Source organism: Vicugna pacos, chromosome 13 (assembly GCF_048564905.1).
Source record: "Vicugna pacos chromosome 13, VicPac4, whole genome shotgun sequence".
NCBI classification, from domain to species: domain Eukaryota; kingdom Metazoa; phylum Chordata; class Mammalia; order Artiodactyla; family Camelidae; genus Vicugna; species Vicugna pacos.
Window position 1 is genome coordinate 2,271,851 of NC_132999.1, and position 20,443 is coordinate 2,292,293.

At 42.4% G+C, this 20,443-nt stretch overlaps 1 long non-coding RNA gene across 1 annotated transcript; it reads left to right on the forward strand.

The window, feature by feature from the left end:
- The first annotated feature begins 1,243 nt into the window (after nucleotides 1-1,243).
- Nucleotides 1,244-9,496, forward strand: LOC140700858 (uncharacterized). Its single transcript, XR_012079572.1, has 3 exons — nucleotides 1,244-1,327; nucleotides 1,496-1,566; nucleotides 9,274-9,496. It is a non-coding gene; the product is annotated as an uncharacterized lncRNA (long non-coding RNA).
- The last annotated feature ends 10,947 nt before the right edge of the window (nucleotides 9,497-20,443 follow it).

Sequence of the window (20,443 nt, forward strand, 5' to 3'; positions counted from 1 at the left end):
AGGACTGAGGCACGGAAAACAGGAACTGCTCTCACGACAAGCCAAGAACTTACTTGACAGCTTCGTAGTCACGTACACTAGAGAACAATTCAGTGCACATTGGGTGCTGTGAGAGGACCCTCCCTTCTGATCCTTTCTGGACCAGAGGTGTCTTTGTGATCAGGCAGTTCTCCTGTGGGATGGTTTCCTAACGCCTCTCAGGACAGTAACCACACTTCATTTCTGAGAATCTAACGAGAAATCTGCCTGCCTGCTAGCTTTTTATACAATCCGTCCCTTACTGTCGAAACGTTGACGTCTTGTCGTCCACACTTTCAGTCTGTCTGAACTCAGGAAGTGAGCCATTCAAGAAAACATCAACATTCTTTTAGCCTCTTGCTGACTACGAATGATGGAAAGTCGTTCACAATGGAGAGAAGGCTGCTGCCGGAGCCGTGACTCATTCCTGCCCAGATCTCCTGTGACTCATTTTCCTTCATTAAACTCAGCAGAGTCAATAGCCCTTCAGTTTTCTGGACAGTAGATCTAACTGCCCTAATGACTGGCTGCTGAGCAAGTTCAGCTATGTTCTAATTTATTTATTAAGCAACAGTAAAACAAGTATAAAGTACCCATCAATGCATAATGGGGGACATTAGTGTTTCTGCTTATAGATGAGACCTAAGACACAGCTTTTTCAGATGCAAATGGAGAAGCTGGGCTGGCCCCTGTCAGCATAAGAAAAAATTCAACTTTTGAGGCTCTCCTCCCTTTCATATTTAGACCTTATTCTAAACTGGTGGCCACTTGAGAGGTCCCATGCCCTGGGCCTCCTTTTCTTGGCCTCGTGTCCATGTGATTCCCACCCTAGCCCACTGTTTTCCAGCCTCGGCCTCAGCTCTGTACACCCCCCTCCTCTTCCTCCACTTGGTTCTCGCCACCCAAATACTCTGTCTGTTGGTCTCCCTGACCCTCCCCCAGCATTCTAAAATTTACTGACTTATACCTTGAACCCTCTCTACTGTGTTAGCTTTCAGTCTGATCTACTGACCCTGATAACGGGTTTAAAATGGTATTTTAAAATAATTTTTTGTAGTGTCACCGCATTTGTCATCTCTCAGTAAAGTAATTTAAGGTGGGGCTTTAGAAGAGAACTTAGGAGCAGAGCTTTGAGTTGTCTGAGTTTTTTGGAGTTAGGTCTCGTGTTGGCTCTCCGGTTTGGTCACTTCATGACTTCGGGCAAGCCGTGTAACTCTTCGAGGCCTCACATTTCCTCAACGGCAAAACAGGGACAATGCAAGGATCTGTGGGTGAAGGAGGTAATGTCTGTGAGAGCATCTTTTCTGAGGTGAGTGAGAAAATTTCCTGTTCTGGTGATGTGACATCCAGATACACCTGTTTTCTAACTGTCCCCAAAGCAGTTGGGGCATTTCTTAGCCACGACATGATCTTTTGTAGCTTTGAAACAAATATCTAACCACATTTCTTGATTTTTTTTTTTTTTTTTTTTGTGCAGAAGCCAGAAACCAGTTGGGAGAGGAACTGAACTGGTTGCTGTGAGTGGCATTCATATACGTTCATCACTGGGTGAGTGGAGGGGGCATTACAGCTAACCTGCTTGCTTTTGTGCCTGGAACCTAGTAGGCGCTCAATGCTCAACGTACAGCTGTAGTTACTATTATAATTATGGCAGGTGAGAGGAAAACTTTTTGGGGGTCATTGAGTTTTAATTGACCTTCCAAACTCTCATTCTTCCCGAAGATATCTATCTATATCAGTACTATTCATAAGTAATGCCTTGCTTTTGTCGTAATCGTGTTTTTATTGACTGCTGTGTTGTGTTCTTTAGTTCTGGAAACAACCCTGTTATTAATCCTGTTTACCATTACTTCTCATGTATAAAGAGCTGAGACTCAGAGATAGAGGGACCATGTAATTTTTTTGTCCAAACTGGGATGCCCTCGGAGTGAAAGGGGCACCAAGCTGGGACTGTACCAGGCAGAGCGGGGTGCTTCCCTAATTCAGAAAGGTTATGACTGCTCCAAAGCCATCGCACTTGGGAAGTGAAGATTTGGGACAAGAAAGCCCATCTTCAAATGACTCTATGTAAGACTCTCCTTGAATTTTTAGGGCATCGTGGGATGTAGGAAATGAGCTGGCAGTTTGGCACTTGACCTGCATACCCTCAATTCAACATCAGAGAAGTGAGGTCTGGGCAGGGAGGGATGTTGGTGAGTGGCTTTCTCTCCAGCCAGGAAACATTAGGTTGAAGGAGGAAAAAAAAACCTTGCTAGATAATAAAGCCAGTTAGATTTATTGTATATGTGACAGTAGGGAATTCCTTTAATCACATATTCTCAAGTGCCTTTGGAAACTTGGACGATAATAAAGTGTATGCTGAGAGGAATCAGTGACAGTGTTCTCCCGAAGGAGAAAAAATGATACTGAAACTCATCATTCCAGTGTTCCTTGAGGTGACTCATGAGAGCAAATCTCCCGCTGCCTGTGATTTGGGGAAGTGGGATGCTGGACTGGAACCTGCTTGCGAAAAGCCGTGATGAGCCCTGGCTCGCTCCATCCTGGACAAGTCAGTTTTGTTCTGGTTCATTTAATAGTGTAAGGTAGCAGAAGGGGCGGGGCGTAAAGGAGAAAGCAGAATCGGACCTCTGCGCCCGAGTCAGGCCGGTCACAACACACGAGCCACAACTTCATCTCTGGGTGACTTTGTGCTCTGTGTCCCTGGTCCTAGCTAACAGGACCAGACTGAGGTCAGAGGGAGTTCCAGATGGTTGGGTGCAAACTACACCACTTAGTGGCCCAGATGGCTCTAGTAATGAAATTAAATGCAGGGCTATCAATCAATGAGTGTATATTTAGCACCTATTATGTGCTCGACATTGTGAGGATACAAAGGAGATATAAGACTAGTTTCTCCTCTCGTTCAAGTCTGCCATCTAATTATGAGAGACATAAGAGCCCGAGAGGACAGATAACAAAAGTCAACTTCCATTTCCATTTCTGTGAAGTTGTGTGGCATCAAACATGGGGAAAATGATGCATGTGTTTATAAAAGTATTCCTTAAAAATCTTTCCTTTATATGTGGTACATCAGACAATTATAAAGAAGCTATTAAAATATGATTGAATAATTTCCATTGATGAAGAGATGCAGCAGTGAGACACCTCTCTCAAGCAGGATAACATTACTGCCACAAGGTTTCTGGGTCTCGTTTGTCACCCTCGCCTCATTAGGAACAGCCAATGAGATAGGCAGCCCATGTTGAGCACTGCACACTTTTCTAAGTACTTCACAGTCATTATCTGATTTAATCTTGTTATAACCTTCTAATACATTCACTGTCCCTCGTCCTGGGATCTGGGAATAAGTGGCAGCATGCCCAAGGTCATGGAGCCAGTAGGTGTCACAGGATGCCAGACTTGGGACAGTCAGGATTTGGGGTAACAATCACGTAGGCATTTGACCTTGTTCTTGTACTAATCAGGGTTCTTCATTGCAAACAAGAGGAACCAACCCTAACTGAAGCAGAAAAGGAATGTGTTGGAAGGATATCAGGGATTTCTTAGAATAACCAGGAAGTTCTTAAGAACCAGGCTCAAAAATTAGGCAGGAGCCAAAGGATACTTGACTGTAAATTCCATGGAAAATGCCACAGAAAAGTCAACTTAGGAAGCTACATTAAAGCTGCTGCCAGTGGCTACTTGTCCCTAGATTTCTGGACCATCCACCCACAACCACAACCAATAAACACTCTTGGCCCCTCCATCTCCATCTCAAGCCTGGGTCACATACCTACAGCCCAGAGTCTGGGAGAAGAGGGAAGAAATTACTTGTCTCCCTTTATCCTGATCCCCACCTCTTTTGGAATTGCTGTCAAATGGGAAGGTTTTGCATGGTGGGTGGGCCAATGCATGTACTTGACGAACGTCTACTTCAGTCTCCCCATCACGTGACCGTGCGCTCCTGGAATGCGTGTACCAGTCTCTTTCTAAGGTCCCCGGTGCTGAGATGTCCTACCTCTCAATGACTATAGCTGTTCTACCTTAGCATCCCTCTTCACATAACCATGCCGGTGTCCCTACCCCATCTCCAGGCCCTGTGTGTGTTCCACTGCGCTTAATGCTGCTATAGAAGCCATTTTATAATGAAAGAAAGTTTCTCCTTCTTGAGAATTATACATTTATTCAATCAACCTAAGATGGTTAGGTTTTAAGACTCATTTGGCTCAGGGATTGGAAAGAGAACATTTGAGTGATTACTCTCAGCTTCAAAAGTTAAACCAATTCAATTAAGTTCAACAAATAATTATAGACCACCTACAAGTGCCAGCACTTTGTTAGTAACTGGGGAGATAGAGAGGGATCAGTGCAAGTCCTAATGTCAGGGACCTCACAGCTGAGTTATGAAAACAAGCATATACTTAGCTTTACTTAGCATTGTTATTGTCTCTCCAGTCCCTCTTGGTTAAAAGGACTCTGTCATGAAGCAAATGTGTCCTGGGTAAAAGTAGCATCATGTTAGTGAGTAGTGCTCTATGTCAGACAGTGTTCTAAATGCTTTGCATTTATTTACTGACAATCATTGCAACACCCTTTTGAGATGTTGTAATCACCATTATCCCCATTTTACAGATGGGAGAGCTGAAGCATGGAGAGATTAAGGAATGTGTTAAATAACTCGCACACCAGTAGGTGGTGGAGCTAAGTTTCAGGCTCTAGCACTCTCCATCCTAATTGTGATGCTTCATTGTCTGTCCCTCTAAAGACATCCATCTGAAAATTGTTCTTTCTGATGGTGGAAAAAAGAAAACCAACACTGTCAGCCTTTCAGCCTCATTTCCTTGTTTCCTAACTCATCTACTAACCAGAACACATATTTAAAAATTATATTTTAGATCTATAATTTTGAATTGATATATGCTCCAAACGAAGATGCCAGTTTGCTCTACCATCAGCAGTTGGCCTCATTAGAACAACAACAGCGATGTTCTGCATTATGATTCCTGCCACCCCATGATGCTTAGCAGAGTTCTGAATATAAAGTAGATGCTCAGTAAAAGCTTTTCTGAGCCAGTGACTGCATATGCAGAAGCATGCTGCTAATAAATCCTAGGAAGCCAGGCCTCTCAGTGCCTTTGGGATTGAAACTTACAAGAGTTGCCAGGCAGGATGAAATGAAAGAAGGAGCCTGAATGTGACGCTCGGCAGCTGGATGATTCTGCCTCCTGTTGGGTGTCCCAATTTGGAAAAGTGAAGACCACCCACAAAGGGTCACTGGGCAAATGCCCAAGTTCCCCGTGGGACAGAGTGACCTTGGACAGAATTAATCTTATATAAGCAGGACCACACTCATTAATCATTCACAGTAAGCTCGTATTTATGAACTAATTTCAAATAGACATATTGAATCCATTTTCCCAAGCAAAAATGGAGTCGGGTAAATCATAAACAGCTAAATTATAGTTCTGGCACATGCACACTGTTTTGTTTCATATTTAGAATTATTTGCCTCCTAGAGTAACCTAAGACTATGGGAACGGTCTGCAAAACACTGTAGAGAATGAGTGTTTATAGAGACTTACATCTGATTTACATTTAAGGAGCATAAAACTAATTGCAGAGAGACTGTGCTGCTAAAACATGAAACCTAAGGGACAGCTACGTATGGATGCTTAAGACAATGCTGACATGACTGCGTGAAGTTGAGACCTTCAAAATTAATTTCCACAACTAGAAATAAGGCTATCTTAAAATGTCCTCAGTGGACGCAGATACATTGTAAATGATTCCTGGACAAAGTAGCTGTTATATGAGACCATCTTTCTAATATGAGATTAAAATCTGGAATTGCAAGTAGAAATAAATATATCCATCTATATTAGTGCAAAAAAGTGACAGTGTTGTAAGAGCAATAAACAGGTAGACAGCTGATGGTCAGCACTGAAAGTGCAGAGCATTGTTGTTGCAGACATTTTTATTCTCACTAAATAGTCTAATTCTTCTTTTTCTTATAACCACATATGTATATGAGGAAAAATTCTCCTCCAAAGATATTATTTTTAAACCATTTGAAGTAAAACGTCTAAAAAATACTCTTCCAAACTCCCGTGATGGACGTTAGCACATCTAGTAGTCTTTTGCACTGCAAAATCGTCTAGCTTAGAAATTATATACGGCTTTAATATTTTCATTTTCAAACATTTTGGGGCCATTTTTTTAGCAGTAGTTTCATGTAGCAACAGTTACCCCGAGAAGCCATAAAAGTAATATTTTCATGCGTTGAGAGTGTTAGGTTATTCATCAGCTCCCCCGTACGGTACCTAACCCTTTCAGTCATTTGCATCCATGTGTGCCTGCCTGTGTGTGAATGCACACACATAATGACCTGTGTTCTCTGAGTGCTGTTCCTGGGTTTGTTATTTTGTCATGTCTTTGCAGCAGTGTTGTCTGTCTGGGAAGGTTTAAGTGGAATTTACAGCATACATCGTGTATTGTAAGTTTATCTGTCATATACTAATCAGTATGTGAGAGAAAAAGCCGCATATTTGACTGTATATTTAGCCTTGTAAGTAATCATATACAAAACAATGCAAAAATGTGAACATTGTGTGGCAATTAATAACATCTCTGCCAGTGTAAATACGTTTTTTTCCCCCCATAAATCATTTCCAGCTTGTCAGAATGGATGTGTGCTGGCAAAGAAACAAGGGGAATGTTTCAATTTTCTCCATCTGGCAAAAAATTTTCTGTTAGATTTCCTCCATCCCTTTTTCAGCTACAGAATTTATATGAGCAACTACATATAGTGTGATTAGGAAAGGGTGCAGTGCGATAGGATACAGAGCAATGCTGGGAATTAGGAACTTGACTCTGGATAACTGCCCCAAATGGTACATTCACATCACACGTGCATGTAACAGAAAATACTTGGTTGTTGAGGCATAAAAATGACTCCCTTTGTAGCAAAACATTGCTCTCATTAAATAAAGCACAACTTTCTTTTCTCCCGTAAGGACTTGAATATATTTTAACTTGTTTGGAATAGTTTCTTCTACTGATTGGGGATGCATTTAAATCTTAAAATTTTTTATCATGTCACTTCAGAATATTGTAGAAATTCCAGCAGGACATGTACACCCATAAATTCCCAGTATGAATCTAGGAAAGAATTTACCCTTTCACGACCTGATATTTAAAACAAAACTCAACAGAACAGGCACACTGTGTATACATTATGCTTATAGGTCTTCAGCCAGAGCAAAGTGTTGGTGTTTTTAACCACAAAAGCATCCATAAATTACTCTGATTATGAGCATATAAATCCATTCACAAGCACTGAAGTCCATTTATTTTCATGTACGGTGATGGGTAACTTCCAACTTTTCTTTTATTGTTTATACGAAAATGTTCATAGGGCTCACGCAGTGTGTTACCCTGCCTAACCACTCAGCTGTATGTGTGGGAGCAGGCTTGATAGAACCGATGTTTATCTGAGAGCTCGTGTGCGGGAAACCAGGCGTAAAACAACAGCCACGCCAAAGTGCATGTGCGGCACCCCTTCCCAGGTGTCTCTCGGAAGCATCTTCTTCGGAAGGGCACGGATATTCCAAAACCACAGAAAACTCATTTGTATCTGATTTGGAGCTATACTGTAAGGTGCCTTGGGAAGTTCACTTTTCTCTTCAATTTTTTTAAAAAAATGATAGTTAATTTATGTTAGTTCAGTAATTGCACCCTGGTAAGGAAGGGGAGGGAGGGAAGCGAAGTGTGCTGGATTCCAGTTTGGAAAATTCACAGGCACATAATTAACAATTGTGGGCACAAACCTCCAGATAGACTTGTGTAGTGAGTGAACTGCCAGCATGTCCCCCAGGAGGGAGATCAGTGCAGCATCTTTGGATCACAGAAGTAAACCAGCTTGTGGATTTTTTGCGTGTGACTTTATCCCACACGTAGGTCACTGAAGAGGTGGCTCCAGTGTGTTGATATTAATCACTTACAGCCAGGGCGCTTCAGTTGTCACTTGCCCTTGTTGTGGATAGTTTTAACTGCACATATGGAACATTATTTGTCATGCACTCTTCTGAGACCCCTAGAATGTCAGGACACAACAGATGATTAAAGGATTGAGAAGTAACCTTCACTCTGAATATCTTTGTCTTAAACTCTCAGATCAGAGCTTTAATGCAATTTGACAGTTTAGTTTTCTTTGACTTAAGTTTTATGGACATGTGCCAAAAATAGTTCATACAAAACTTCACCTGGAGAAGTAACTAGAACAAGGCCCTTGGAAGTAAAGTGTAATCAAATAAATTACTCCTTCTTCTCTCCCCACCTTACTTCCTCTCTCTTTTCGTTTTACTTTTTCCCCTATCCATGGAAGGATTTATAATTCAGTCTAAGGCTTTTATCACTCGCTTTTATTTGGGATTAACTATTCACACTGAGGGAAATGAGGCTCATTTGTGATCTTGTTTAAATATGACTCCCTGTCTCCTGTGTTCCATCATTCCACTGTATTCAAAACCCTGTGTGTACGGGCTGTGTATGATTCTTCCAAACTGTGCAACAAATGAATTCCTAGAGCCACCTGCAAATCAGTTCTTTGGGATCAAGAGATTATTTCCTGTTGACATCATGATGGAAAGTATATATTCAAAGTATTTCAGCAAAAATATATTTGGGGCCCAAAATAGTAAATTTAAAAATAATAAAATTAATATAAATTTTAAAAGAAAAAAATGAATAATATTTTAGACTTTATTTAAACTAAATTGCTGAAATATCTGAACTGAACATCCCGCGAGGCTATGGTTATGACTGTGAGGCGGGCGGTGGTGGAGCACGGTGGGAGATGGGAGGTTGGCACGGAGGTCATCTGCCTCAGCCCGCGGAGGTCCATTTTGCTGTTTCTGGCTGTTACCTGGAGGGGAGCAGGGAAGGGAGAAAGGGAACTTGGACTGCCGCTGAGCTTCTCAGTAAAGCTTTCTCTCTTTCTTCCCTTTCCTAATGGTTGGACAACAACTCTGTAAAATATTACATTTTTAAAAGATCAGATTCCCTCGTTTGCCTTGGAAGGTTTTGACACTCACTTGCCAGAAGGCAGTGAGTTGGGCCGAATAGGTCCTCATGGTTCCTTCCAGCTCTAAGTGCTGCTGAGTCTGTCTTTACTATCTGTAAACTGGGGAAACTGACTTGTATTGGTCTGTAAAGTCTTAAGGAAAGGTTTTTCTGCCACCCAGGGTAACTTCCTGGCCATTTTTCCTTTATCCCCAGACTCTTGATGGTGCTTGTGGAAAGCTGGTCCTGGATCTGGGAAGAGATGAACCAGCAGCTGATTTTCTTGTTGTCTGGGATCTACTGACAACAGTTCCTACGTGGAGGCCCTCTGGGATTCATAATTACTTACTTAGAATGTTTTCTCATCTGAACAGTCCAGAGGTTATCATAGACAGTGGGCTGGTTATCGCAGGCCTGTTAACACTAGGGGATTAAACAGCATTTTCCTATGAAAAAAGGAAAATCAAGTGGAGGATCAAGTTATGAACAAGAAGAATGTTTGATGAACTTGGGAACGAAGGCTTGCAGTGTCGTTTCCATGCCAAGCTCTCGTGCTTTGTTGGACCAGACCTCCCGAGGCCTCTTTATAGAGGATCAGGGTCTGTACTGTATTTTTAAGTGATAAGTGATAAGTTGACATTCACCTGGAGCAACTGAGAAGATAGAAGCTGGAAATACCATAATCTAGTAAAAGTTTAGCAATATTACTTTTCCTTCTTATGTCATAATTTTGTATTTTGCCACCACGTGTGATCACAGCCTGAGTTGTGCCAGCCAGCCAGGAGGCTGAGGTCATCCAGAGGGGGCACTGTGAGCTGTATCAGTTCTGCTCTCACTTTCGCCGGTAGGAAACTGAGGCACAGAGTGCCTGTATGATTTGCCGGAGGTCAGTGTTTCAGACAGTCCTATAATATACCGCCTAAAAGGGCCACGAGACAGAATAGGTACAAGCCCAGGCTCTGGATTCAAGTGGACCTGGATTCTGACTTGAGCTCTTAGTAACTCCCCTGGCCTTAGTTTCCTCAGCTGTAACCTGGACAAACAGCACCTGTCTTGTCGGATTATTGTGTGTATAAATAAAACACATGTAGAGCGCTTAGCATAACTGGGGGCTTACAATTGTTATATATAGTTATATTTATTAATGTAGTTTTCCATTTAACGTTATTTCATTTAAACCATGCTGCCTAACTTACTATACTTGATTGATCTATTGATGGCATCTTCTCATTCTTAATAGTATTAATTAGAGTAGAAGAGAAAAAAAAGAATGAAACTTAATTTCCCCTGGAGTCCTAAGGGACTGGTGTGGGTCAATTTATTAATGAAATGTGAGGAACATTTGGCAAACCCACCAAATGAGACAAAGCATTGTAAAGAGCCTTTAGAAAGAATTGGTATCTAATGTTAATGTCTGTGGAATGGAACTGTCATGGGATAATGGCCTTTTGATGGCACAGAAAATGCCAAGGCAGAGATAAGACATTTATTTTTAAAGCACTAGACAGTCACCTTTGGATGGTGTCCTTCCACTGGGCCTTTATTTCTAATAGACCAATCATTGATATGGATGTCATTATTTTTCTTGATGGATTTGGTATATTAGGCAATGGCCTTGCTCACTCCGTACAGCCATTGGGTTGCTGCGCCCCCACTGGTCACCAGAACAAACCTTTTATCCTGTTTTCTCTCCAATCAGGACTCTGAGTGTCTGTGTTTTTTTCCCTCTCAGTGCCAAGTGAAGCACCTGGTATATCACTAAGGGGACGCAAGGCTCAGGGTTTCAGCCTGCCTGAAGTGAGGCGAGTCAGGAAAGCTGAAGCCCATGGTCTTGTGGTCACTGTAGTGACATAACCATCAATTCAGGTATTTTTTTAAGTCTCTGATAAGCAAAAATCCATGTGTGTGTGTGTGTGTGTGAGAGAGAGAGAGAGAGAGACAGCATATTTTCAATGTGAAGAGGCAGATTTGCAGATGACTATGAGCGTTTTTCTGTAAACTTAAATTACAGTTCAAACTCTGAAAATTTCATGGAACCATTTCTATTGAAGAAAGTATTCACTGTAGGATAATAAAATACACTAAACAGCCAATTCTGTATACCTCATGACATGCTTATTTTCTGAAAAAAAAGTCCTCTGGGTGTGTGAGTGTGTGTAGTGTGTGTGTGTTCATGCGCGTGCGCCTGCCCGCCAACACATGTGACAGGCAGACATCCGGCACCTCAGCTGGGTAGCTGGTTATTGTTGCTCTTTTACGGAGAGTAATGAAAACCTAGTAGAATGTCTCTGATTTGTTATTGTTACTCTTCTTTCAGGGAAACATGAGACAAGGGTGATGGTTTGGACTGACTTTTTATTTGCTGTGAGTGTGGTAATTTCAGCCACACACTATCTTGAATGCACGCATTTCAGTTTAATGGATTTCTTGAGAGTCAAGTTGTGGCTTTGCTGCGGTGAAGTGCCGTAGGCTAGCACTACAAGGGGAAAAAGGCCTTTGACCTTCTTTTCCAGGCCCGCCTATAAATTCCAGCAAAGCTCAAATGGCAAGAGCAAGTACCGTCTTTTGTCTCCTGTCCTGAACTTCTCTGATACATGTCTTGAATTTTTATTTAAATTACTTTGGGTTTTAATTTATTCAGTCAAATGTCAACCAAGTGTTGTTTATCCTGTGGATTACATTCATGCTCACTGCAGAATTCTCTAACATTTGATTTCTAATTATTTTCTTGTTTATCCATGTGGTAGGATGTTTTGAATATTACCTCTGACCACTGACCAGTTGGAATTATAATTTTTTCTCTTCCTAAGCGTCTGGTAGTAGAATTTGGCAAGCACGTAGTCTCAGCGAAGCTAAAGACTGCGTTGCCACAGCTCTTATTCCATATAGCACTGCCTTCCTCAGGTACTTATTGTACTTAGACAAGCCAGCGCATCCTGGCTGTTGGAATTGAGCCTTATGCACAACGTGAAATGGCAGCCTCTCCAGGTTTCCTGAACACAAACGGTACAAAGGGGTCTTGAAGTACAATCGCCACAAAATTCCAAACTAGATGGAAAACAGAGTTGACTTAAGAACCTGGGAAGCTGGATCTACAAGATAGATCGACCTTGAGCTCCTGCCGGCTCTGTTCCACCAGCTCTAGTTCTATTTTTAAACTTGCTTCCTTCCACCCTCCTCTGACCCCAAACCTCCTTCTCTCTCCATGCACCTAATTTTTAGAATTATGCAATAACACTAAACCTCTCCTCTGTCCCTGGCAGCCAGGCTGATAGGAATTTGGGGTGGGAAGAGAAGCATGGTGTTGGGCACTGGCCGTGCAGCCATTTGGAAAAGGTATTAAATCAAAGGAGAGGGAAACTGGGCTCTATCAGAGTGAAGAGGTCCGTCAGCACAGTCAACGGCGTGAAAGATACTAGTCTAGTTTTTTAAAATGAGGACTTCGGCATGGTTACAAATTACAGAATAAAGGAGCAAAGTGGACAGACAGAGATGGAAAGAAAGATGTCCAGATTACAAAGACCTGAGTGCCAGGCTAAGGGATCAAGCACTGGCATCTGGTGAAGGTGAGTCAGTGGAGGTTTCCAGATAGATGTGGGACACAGTTAGGTTTATATTTTAAGAATTTCCCGTGGAGTCTTTGGAAGCAGTGTGGAGAATGGGCTGGAGAAGGGAGAGGCTGAAACCAGGGAGACCCACTCAGGAGGATGCTACACTGTAAGCGTGAGAGATGATTAGGACCTAAAATAAAGGGAGGAAAGAGACCAGAAATGGGAGATGTTTGAATGTTAGGGCAGACAGGGTATGGTGGCTCATTACAGAAGAGAAGGAGAGGGAGGAATCCAAGACAGTGCTGGGTTGGTGGGTGCATTGTTTTGTAAGGGCCACAGGAACCAAGTACTACAAACTGAGAGACTTCAGTGATCGAAGCTCATTTTCTCACAGTCTGGAGGCCGGAAGCCCGAGGTTGGGTGGTGTCCACGCCTCCCTGAAGGCTCTAGGGAAGGAAGGGTCTTCTCCAGGTCTCTCTCCCAGCTTCTGGTCCTTACCTGGCTTGTGACAGTGTAATTCCAGTTTTCACGTGGTGTTCTCCTCGAGTGCGTGCCTTCCTTTTCACATGACATCCTTTGTTTTATAAAGACCCCCGTCATTGACGTAGGGCCCCACTCTACTCCGCCGTGACCTCGTCTTAGCTAATTACATCTGCAGTAACTATTTCCAAACACGTTCACATTGAAAGTTCCTAGGTTTTAGGACTTCGTATCAGTTCTTAGGGGGCAAAATTGAACCCATAGCAGTTTGCTATCAAGACGGCAGCATGGAAACCCTTCTTGAGTTTCCAGCCTGTCTGGCCTCCCCTGTGGAATTCAGATCCAAGACTGAAACACCAACCCTTACCTGAATTTCCAGACTGGCGTCTTGCCTGGTGCGTTTCAGGCTTGTCAGGCCCCACAATTGTGTGAGCCAATTTTATTAAATTCTTTCTCTCTGTCTCTCAATAGAGACACAGATATGAATATAGATATTTACAGCTGAGGAGACAGAGACACATCTCCATTGGTCCTGCTTCTCTGGAGAACCCTGGCTAACATAGTGGGGAGTCCAGGTACTTATGGAGAAATTGGGGGGACTTGGAAAAGATAAAAGGGGGCACAAACATCTTGAAAACAGGTCAGAATTCAAGCCCCAGAAAGGAATGACAGAATGTTCCATATTGTCTGAGGTCCTGGGATATTTCTCCATGACTCCAGTTTTATCTCTGTCTCAACTTGCAGCAAGAACTAGGCTCAGCTAACACCTGCCCGGCCACATTGAGAAAGAGTGTTCCCAACAAACTGAGAACATTGGGCTGAACTATATAAAATCGACAATATTTGACAATTTATTTTTACCCATAATTCAATAGTTCAATTAAATTCAACATAAACTATATTATTTATTATTATTTACATACATGGAATATACTTAGAAAACCAAACTGTTCTTGAATATCCTTGGACCTAGTCCACTGCGTGACAATTTGAGGCAGGTGCAGACTGTGGGGGCCGGTGCTAAGAGGTAGGAGCACTGTGGGTGGGCCACCAGGTCAGCATATACAAGAACACCCATTTAAAAGCAGCAGCTGACAGTAGCTAGTAGTTATCTGATGCAAGCCCCGTGAAATTAAAAAAAAAAAAGCCCATCCTTGGGGACTTTCCAAAAGCTACAAAAAGTTTTATTGTTTTGGTTGGGTGGCAGATAATTAGGTTTATTTACTTATTTATTTGATGGAGGTACTGGGGATTGAACCCAGGACCTCATGCATGCTAGGCACATACTCTACCACTGAGATATATCCTCCCCATACCTGCAAATTCTACTTTTCAAAGGATCACTCTGGTTAAGCGTTAAGAAAGACTGAAGAGAGTCAAGGCTGGAATCAAAGAAAGCTGCTGAAGACCACTTAGTAACACAGCCAAGGGTGGTGGCCAGGACCAGGTGGTGGCAGTGGAGGGGACAAGACATCACAGGATTCTGGATGTCTTTTGAAGGTAGAGCCGGCAGGAGTGTTAGCTAAACAGAGGACCAAAGATGACCGCAAGCATGCCTGAGCAACTGGAAGGAAGGAGTTATGGGCTGATGCAGCCAAGGCTGCAAGTGGAGCAGATTTGGGGAGAAGCTCATGAGTTAGGTTTGGACATGCTGAACTTAACACACCTATCAGACGTCTGAGAGGAGATGCTGCACAGGCGAGGAGATGTGTAAATCTGGAGATGGGAGGGAGATGTCCCAGTAGGGACGTGTACCTGGGAGCTTCAGCACTGACGTGTCATTACAGCCATGGTACAGGGCTGTGTTACTGACAGACATCTCTAGATGGAGAAAAGAGGAAGCCCCCAGACTGATTTCTAACTTCCTTCTCCCCTCATCCCTTGACACTAAGAAATTAGTAATAAGAAGAAAAATCAGCAAAAGAGTCCAAGAAGGAATGACCAGGCATGTTGGAGGAACCTCAAAGAGGTGGGGCGTTGACATGCAAATGGAGTGAAAATCGCACACACGTTTTCACCTTCCCACTCACTGGTTGGATGCAGAGGACTCCAAGGACCCAGAGGAGGGCAGAGTAATGAGGTGTGAGGAGCCTGGTCCCTGGATGACGGCGTGAAGCCAAAGTCCTCACCGCCAACCTGGACTGTGATGAGGGCAAGATGCAACATTGTACTGTGTTAGGCCTCTGAGATTTGGGATTTTTTAAAAACAGCTGTTAGCCTACCTTGGCTAATACGAGAACTGATCATCATTTCAAAGGTGCCAGCATCTTATTTTGAGGGCTTTTTAGCAAATTTCAATGGTTGGTAAACACATGAATGCTCTTCATTATTAATGAGTCATTAAAGAAGTACTTTCACTTGGAAATACTTTATTTCATGTTGGGATTATGTATTCAAAAGCAATAAAATACTATTTTCAAAAAAAAACGATTTATCATCAGATTTGTGCTTTCTTGTACTAGGTCTGAAAATTATTCCAAGTTAGACGTTCTGTCTACACGAGTCCTCTGAGTCTGAGTTGAGCTGGCGCAGGACGAGTCCCAGCAGAGCCTCGCCCGCTCTTGGACTTCCATGAACTTGGATGGTTGGTGGCATATTCCTGATGCTCACTCTTAATTGGATCTTGAAAACATTTATTATTGATGGGAAGCTGTCAGGTTTTTTTTAAGGTTCCTCATTGATAAACCTTCGATTGATTACTATGGTTAAAGAAAAATGTCTGTCTTCCCCCGACAGGGTTTGGAATTGCATTTGAAAAATTGATCAAAAATTGTTGTGAGCCTGAGGTTTTATGCATTTGAACCTGGACTATTTATACTCAAGTTTTTAAATTCCAGCTACAAAAGGACAAGTCTGATTATCTGTTACAATGGCTTCCCACCACACTTAGCACTGAATCCATAGGCATTCCCATAGCCTCCAGGCCCTGCGTATTCTGGCTTCCGCCCTCCCCCGTCGCTGCTCCTGGAGCACACTGCACCTGCTCCCTGCCAGAGTTGCACTTGCTGTTCCTACTTGTCGCCCTGATGGCTGCTTCTTTCACTTCGTTCTGATCTCTGGTCTCCTGCTCACTCTATCTAAAATTACAGCTCTCATGACTGTCTGTCCCCCTCTCCTGCTTCATTTTCCTTCATAGCATTTATGAGTAACAGGCATTAAGGCATGGAGATCTTTGTTCCTTTGTTTGTTGCTTGTTCCCTCACTGAAGTGTAAGCCCCCTGAGGGCAGCAACTGTGTTTCCTTCACAGCTGTGTCGCCAGCACCTAGAACTGTGCTCGGGACGTGGTAGGAGCCCCACGAACACCTGGTGAATAAATGAGTGAATGGACTAATGGGTGGTCGTGGTCACCTGATTTCTCAAAACAACCTTATCCGATCTTAGGAAAGACTGTTCTTTTTCCATGGTATAAAATACCATGATGCTAGCCAACCCTGGTGGGGCTTGAAATTTTAGGGGAAAAAAAAATGCTTTCAGACTTAATTCCCATCACACATGCTTATCCATCCCCTACTTCTTCCTTCATTTTTCATCTATTTATTCAGTGAACATTCAATACATGTACGTTGAACACACTTTTTCCACCCAATATAATAATGGAAAACACCCCACCTCTATCCTGATATTGTATTTAGTAAAAATAGTGTCTTGAAGAAGACAAACTTCCCTCAAAGGAGGAAAAGCCCATTGACTGTTTACTGTTCAGAACTTTTCAAGGTCCCCAAAGAAAACAACAACAACAATAAAACAAGCCCTGTCTGCATTAGTTACTTTCGGATTCGTAGCCACAGAGTCTATTGGTTTTTCACATTTGCATATTTTGAGGCACGTTGACGACCATAAGGAAAAATATTAGATGTGAGAACGGTCACATTTAATATGACACAAATGTGTCAATAGGAAGTCCGCTTCCTGCCACTGACGCACAGAGTGCTGACTTACATGATTGCCTAAACTCGGTTACTCACTCACAAAGTTACCTAGCGCTTAAAGCGTAATAGGGGTTAGAGGCTCTTTTCTTTGTTTTTGCTGTGAAGAACTGTGTTTCCTTTAGAGGAGCTCACAATTTATATACTGAAAATATATAAAAGAATTATGTGTCAACAAAATGGTGTTTAAGATTTTAAATCATCCTAACAGTCAGCCCTGAGACTTCCTCACTAGACATCTCAGAGACTTTATGAAAGTTTTATTCTACAATTCCCTGCTTGCCTTTACTCTTAGCTGCTTCATCCAGCTATTCATACAGTTTGAAAAATAGAGTTTATATGCTTTAAGTTGCAAGGCATTTAGAATTTTCATAATCTCTTTATTGTGGCTGAAGCAGTCAAAAAAATGAAGTCTACTGTTGATAATATTTCACTGTGCCTTTACTAGATTAACTGGGGCAGGAAGCTAGAACATGTGGCATTTAAAAAATACTCCATTTTTAGAGAGCTTTTATGAGCAAAGTATAGGATAATTAAATGAGTTTCAAAATATTTGGTGAAGACCAGGGAACAGGGTAAAAATGAAGCTTCATAAAGAACAGATGCTGAAAATGAGGTTCTCAAGAACAGGAAATTTATATTTATATATTTTTGTATCTGTCATAGCATGTAGCAATGTGCTCAGCCCATAGTAGGGGATCATTAAGTCCTTCTTTAATTAACCTATAAAATTGTACATCGCATCAAAATTTTTGAGTACCATATTTTACAAGATAGAGAGGAGTGTGGAAAAATGTCCCTTGCATAATTATTAGTTAAAAATAAAGTATCTTTAAGTAATTGATAAGACAAGTATACGCTCTTCGTGTTTTATGTAAATGTCGTTGTACTTAACGTTCTAGTTTGTTCCTCGTGCGTGGATTTCAGTGTCTGTTCTATTTAGTATTTACTATGCTCCAGATATTTATGTCTGCTCTTTGCCCTTAGGAAGCTTACAATCTAGTGGTAAAGACCAAAGAGGACCGAGGGAAAGTCAGTGCTGTTTTGATTAGAGCCCTTTACTTACAGAGCTAAGACCCAGCTCCTACCTCCTCATGTGTTAGAGAGATCACTGTAAGAAGATAATCACGCAGCAACCGGGGGAAGCTGAGTCTCGACTCTGGAAGGGTCGTTCCGGGTGCAGGGGGCCCTGGGGGCTTCAGAGGAGGGCTCCTGAGTCCTCGCCAGGCTCTCTTTACTTCGCCACCACATGCCTTCTGCTCACATGCGGTGGCTGCTCACTTAAAGCTTTTCCTTGTGAGGGGTCAGTCGTGAGTTTTCTCTACATGATGGGTTTTCAGAATTTGCCCCTGCTTCGAACTTTTCCTCTGCATTCCTTAGGTCACGATAGAATTGTTCCAGATCGTTTTTTTTGTGTATGTATATATTTATTTATTGAAGTATAGTCAGTTTACAATGCTGTGTCAATTTCTGGTGTACCAGCCGATGTTTTTCAAAGCAACCATGGCTGCCCTCTGACACCCTGTACCTGCCCTGATTCAATCAGCTGTGACAAGAGGATAAGGTCACGTGGTAAAATCAAGTCTAAAAGTTCATCAAAGTGTATAGAAAGAGGCATAGCATAGGCGCTGTGTTGATGTGTCTACATCAAATTTGGCCTGAAAATGCTAGAATGTGATGGGGCACAGAAATCTCTAGGCTCATAGCATTGAGTCACTTGGCCAAGTCTAGGGGGTAGTCATTGTGCACCCCATAGGAAAGGTGACCCCCAAGTAGGTTTAGTCAAAGTTAGCAAGGGAAGAAGTGGTGGGAAGCTATATTAGGCGGAGAAAACAGTGTGAATAAGGAATAGGAGTGGGGAGGAATGTATTTCAGAGACTCAACCACATGCGGTTGAATCTTCCCAGACCTTTAATAGTCAAGTCCGAAGTGGTGGGAGGTGAGAACAGAGCAGGCAGGACCCAGGTGAGAACGCAGAGTGAAGGTGGTGGGAAACCCTTGTCTTATGCAGGGGAACGACAAGGTCACATTTATGTTTTAGGTCCATCATCCTGGGGACAGATGGAGGATGTACATGAACATGGCAGGACTGGAGGCAGAGACGCTAAATAGAAGGATTGTTCAGGTAAGAGATTAAAAGAATCCCAACTGGAAAATGCAGATAGGCATGGAGAGGACGTACTATGTTTAAAAAAAACATTACTTGAATAGAATCAACTCTACTTGTTAAGTCACTAAGATGTGGCGGATGAGGGAGGGGGAAAAGCTGGTGTTTCAATCTGACCACGTTGGTGGATGGTGGTGCCACAGTTGAGATGGGTAAGAAATGAAAGAGAGTAATTCTGGGGGAGGCGTGTTGGGAGAGAGTTGAAACAGAAGGAGCTGTTACGTTGGAGGTACCTGGGAACGAGATGCGAAATAAGTAAACGACTCAGATGAAAAGAGAGAACTGGCATTTTAATCAGTGAGGGGGGTCCACCCAGCTTTTCTCCATATTTCTGCGAGAAGGTACAACTGGAAGTTGAATAAGTGGGGCAAATGCAAAAGAGGAACATCACGGGTTCATCTGAGAAGGGGTTTCAGATTGTCTCCCCATCATCAATGACCACACCATCTGGTGTCCCGGGAACCACATGCTCCCGAGCTGAGACCAGGATGGACCTTCAGTAAAACTCATTTCTTTTGACCCTAATGATGGAGTAGGAGGGTACTCATTAAACTAACAAGGAAAGGTAATTTGGGACATAAACACTTTATTCATCCTTCAAACAAATACCTACTGTGTGGAATAGTCTGCTAAATAATTTAGAAGGCAACATTTGCTTACTGCCCGCAAGTGACTTTGATACACCTGAGAATTACTGAGGAAAACAAGGTAAGTGGGAAATACTGAGGTAAGTAAACAAAGAAAGAAAAAGACAAAATACCAGTAGACTAAGATAAATGACTGCTTTGCTTTAGATGAGAATGGCAGAAAAAGATGGGTCACAGTGGACTTCAGACTGAATAGGATTCTGCAATGTAAGAAAAAGCAAGCATGGTATTGAAATATCACATCAAGCATCATATTGAAATATCTGCGTGGAAAAAGAGAGTATGAGGGCAAGAATGACTCATCTTCCCAGGAAGTTAGGCTCCTAAACGAAGACTGTGTCTGCTCAGGTTCTTTGGTTCTTACCGAGAGAAACAGACTGGGTCTTATTTAGGATGATTTCAGTTATAAGTAATCGAATATCCAAATCAAAATGGCTTGATAAAGGGAATATACGGCCTCATATAACTAAGAAGCTCAGGTTTCAGGTCTTTCCCATCATCTCCAAGGATGTAGTTTCGTTCTTTCTTTTCATGGTAGTTTTCAAAGTTTGGCCTCGTTTTGAGGCTGGTTCCTCCCTCTTGTGATAATAAGGTAGATACTGATGCTATTGTAA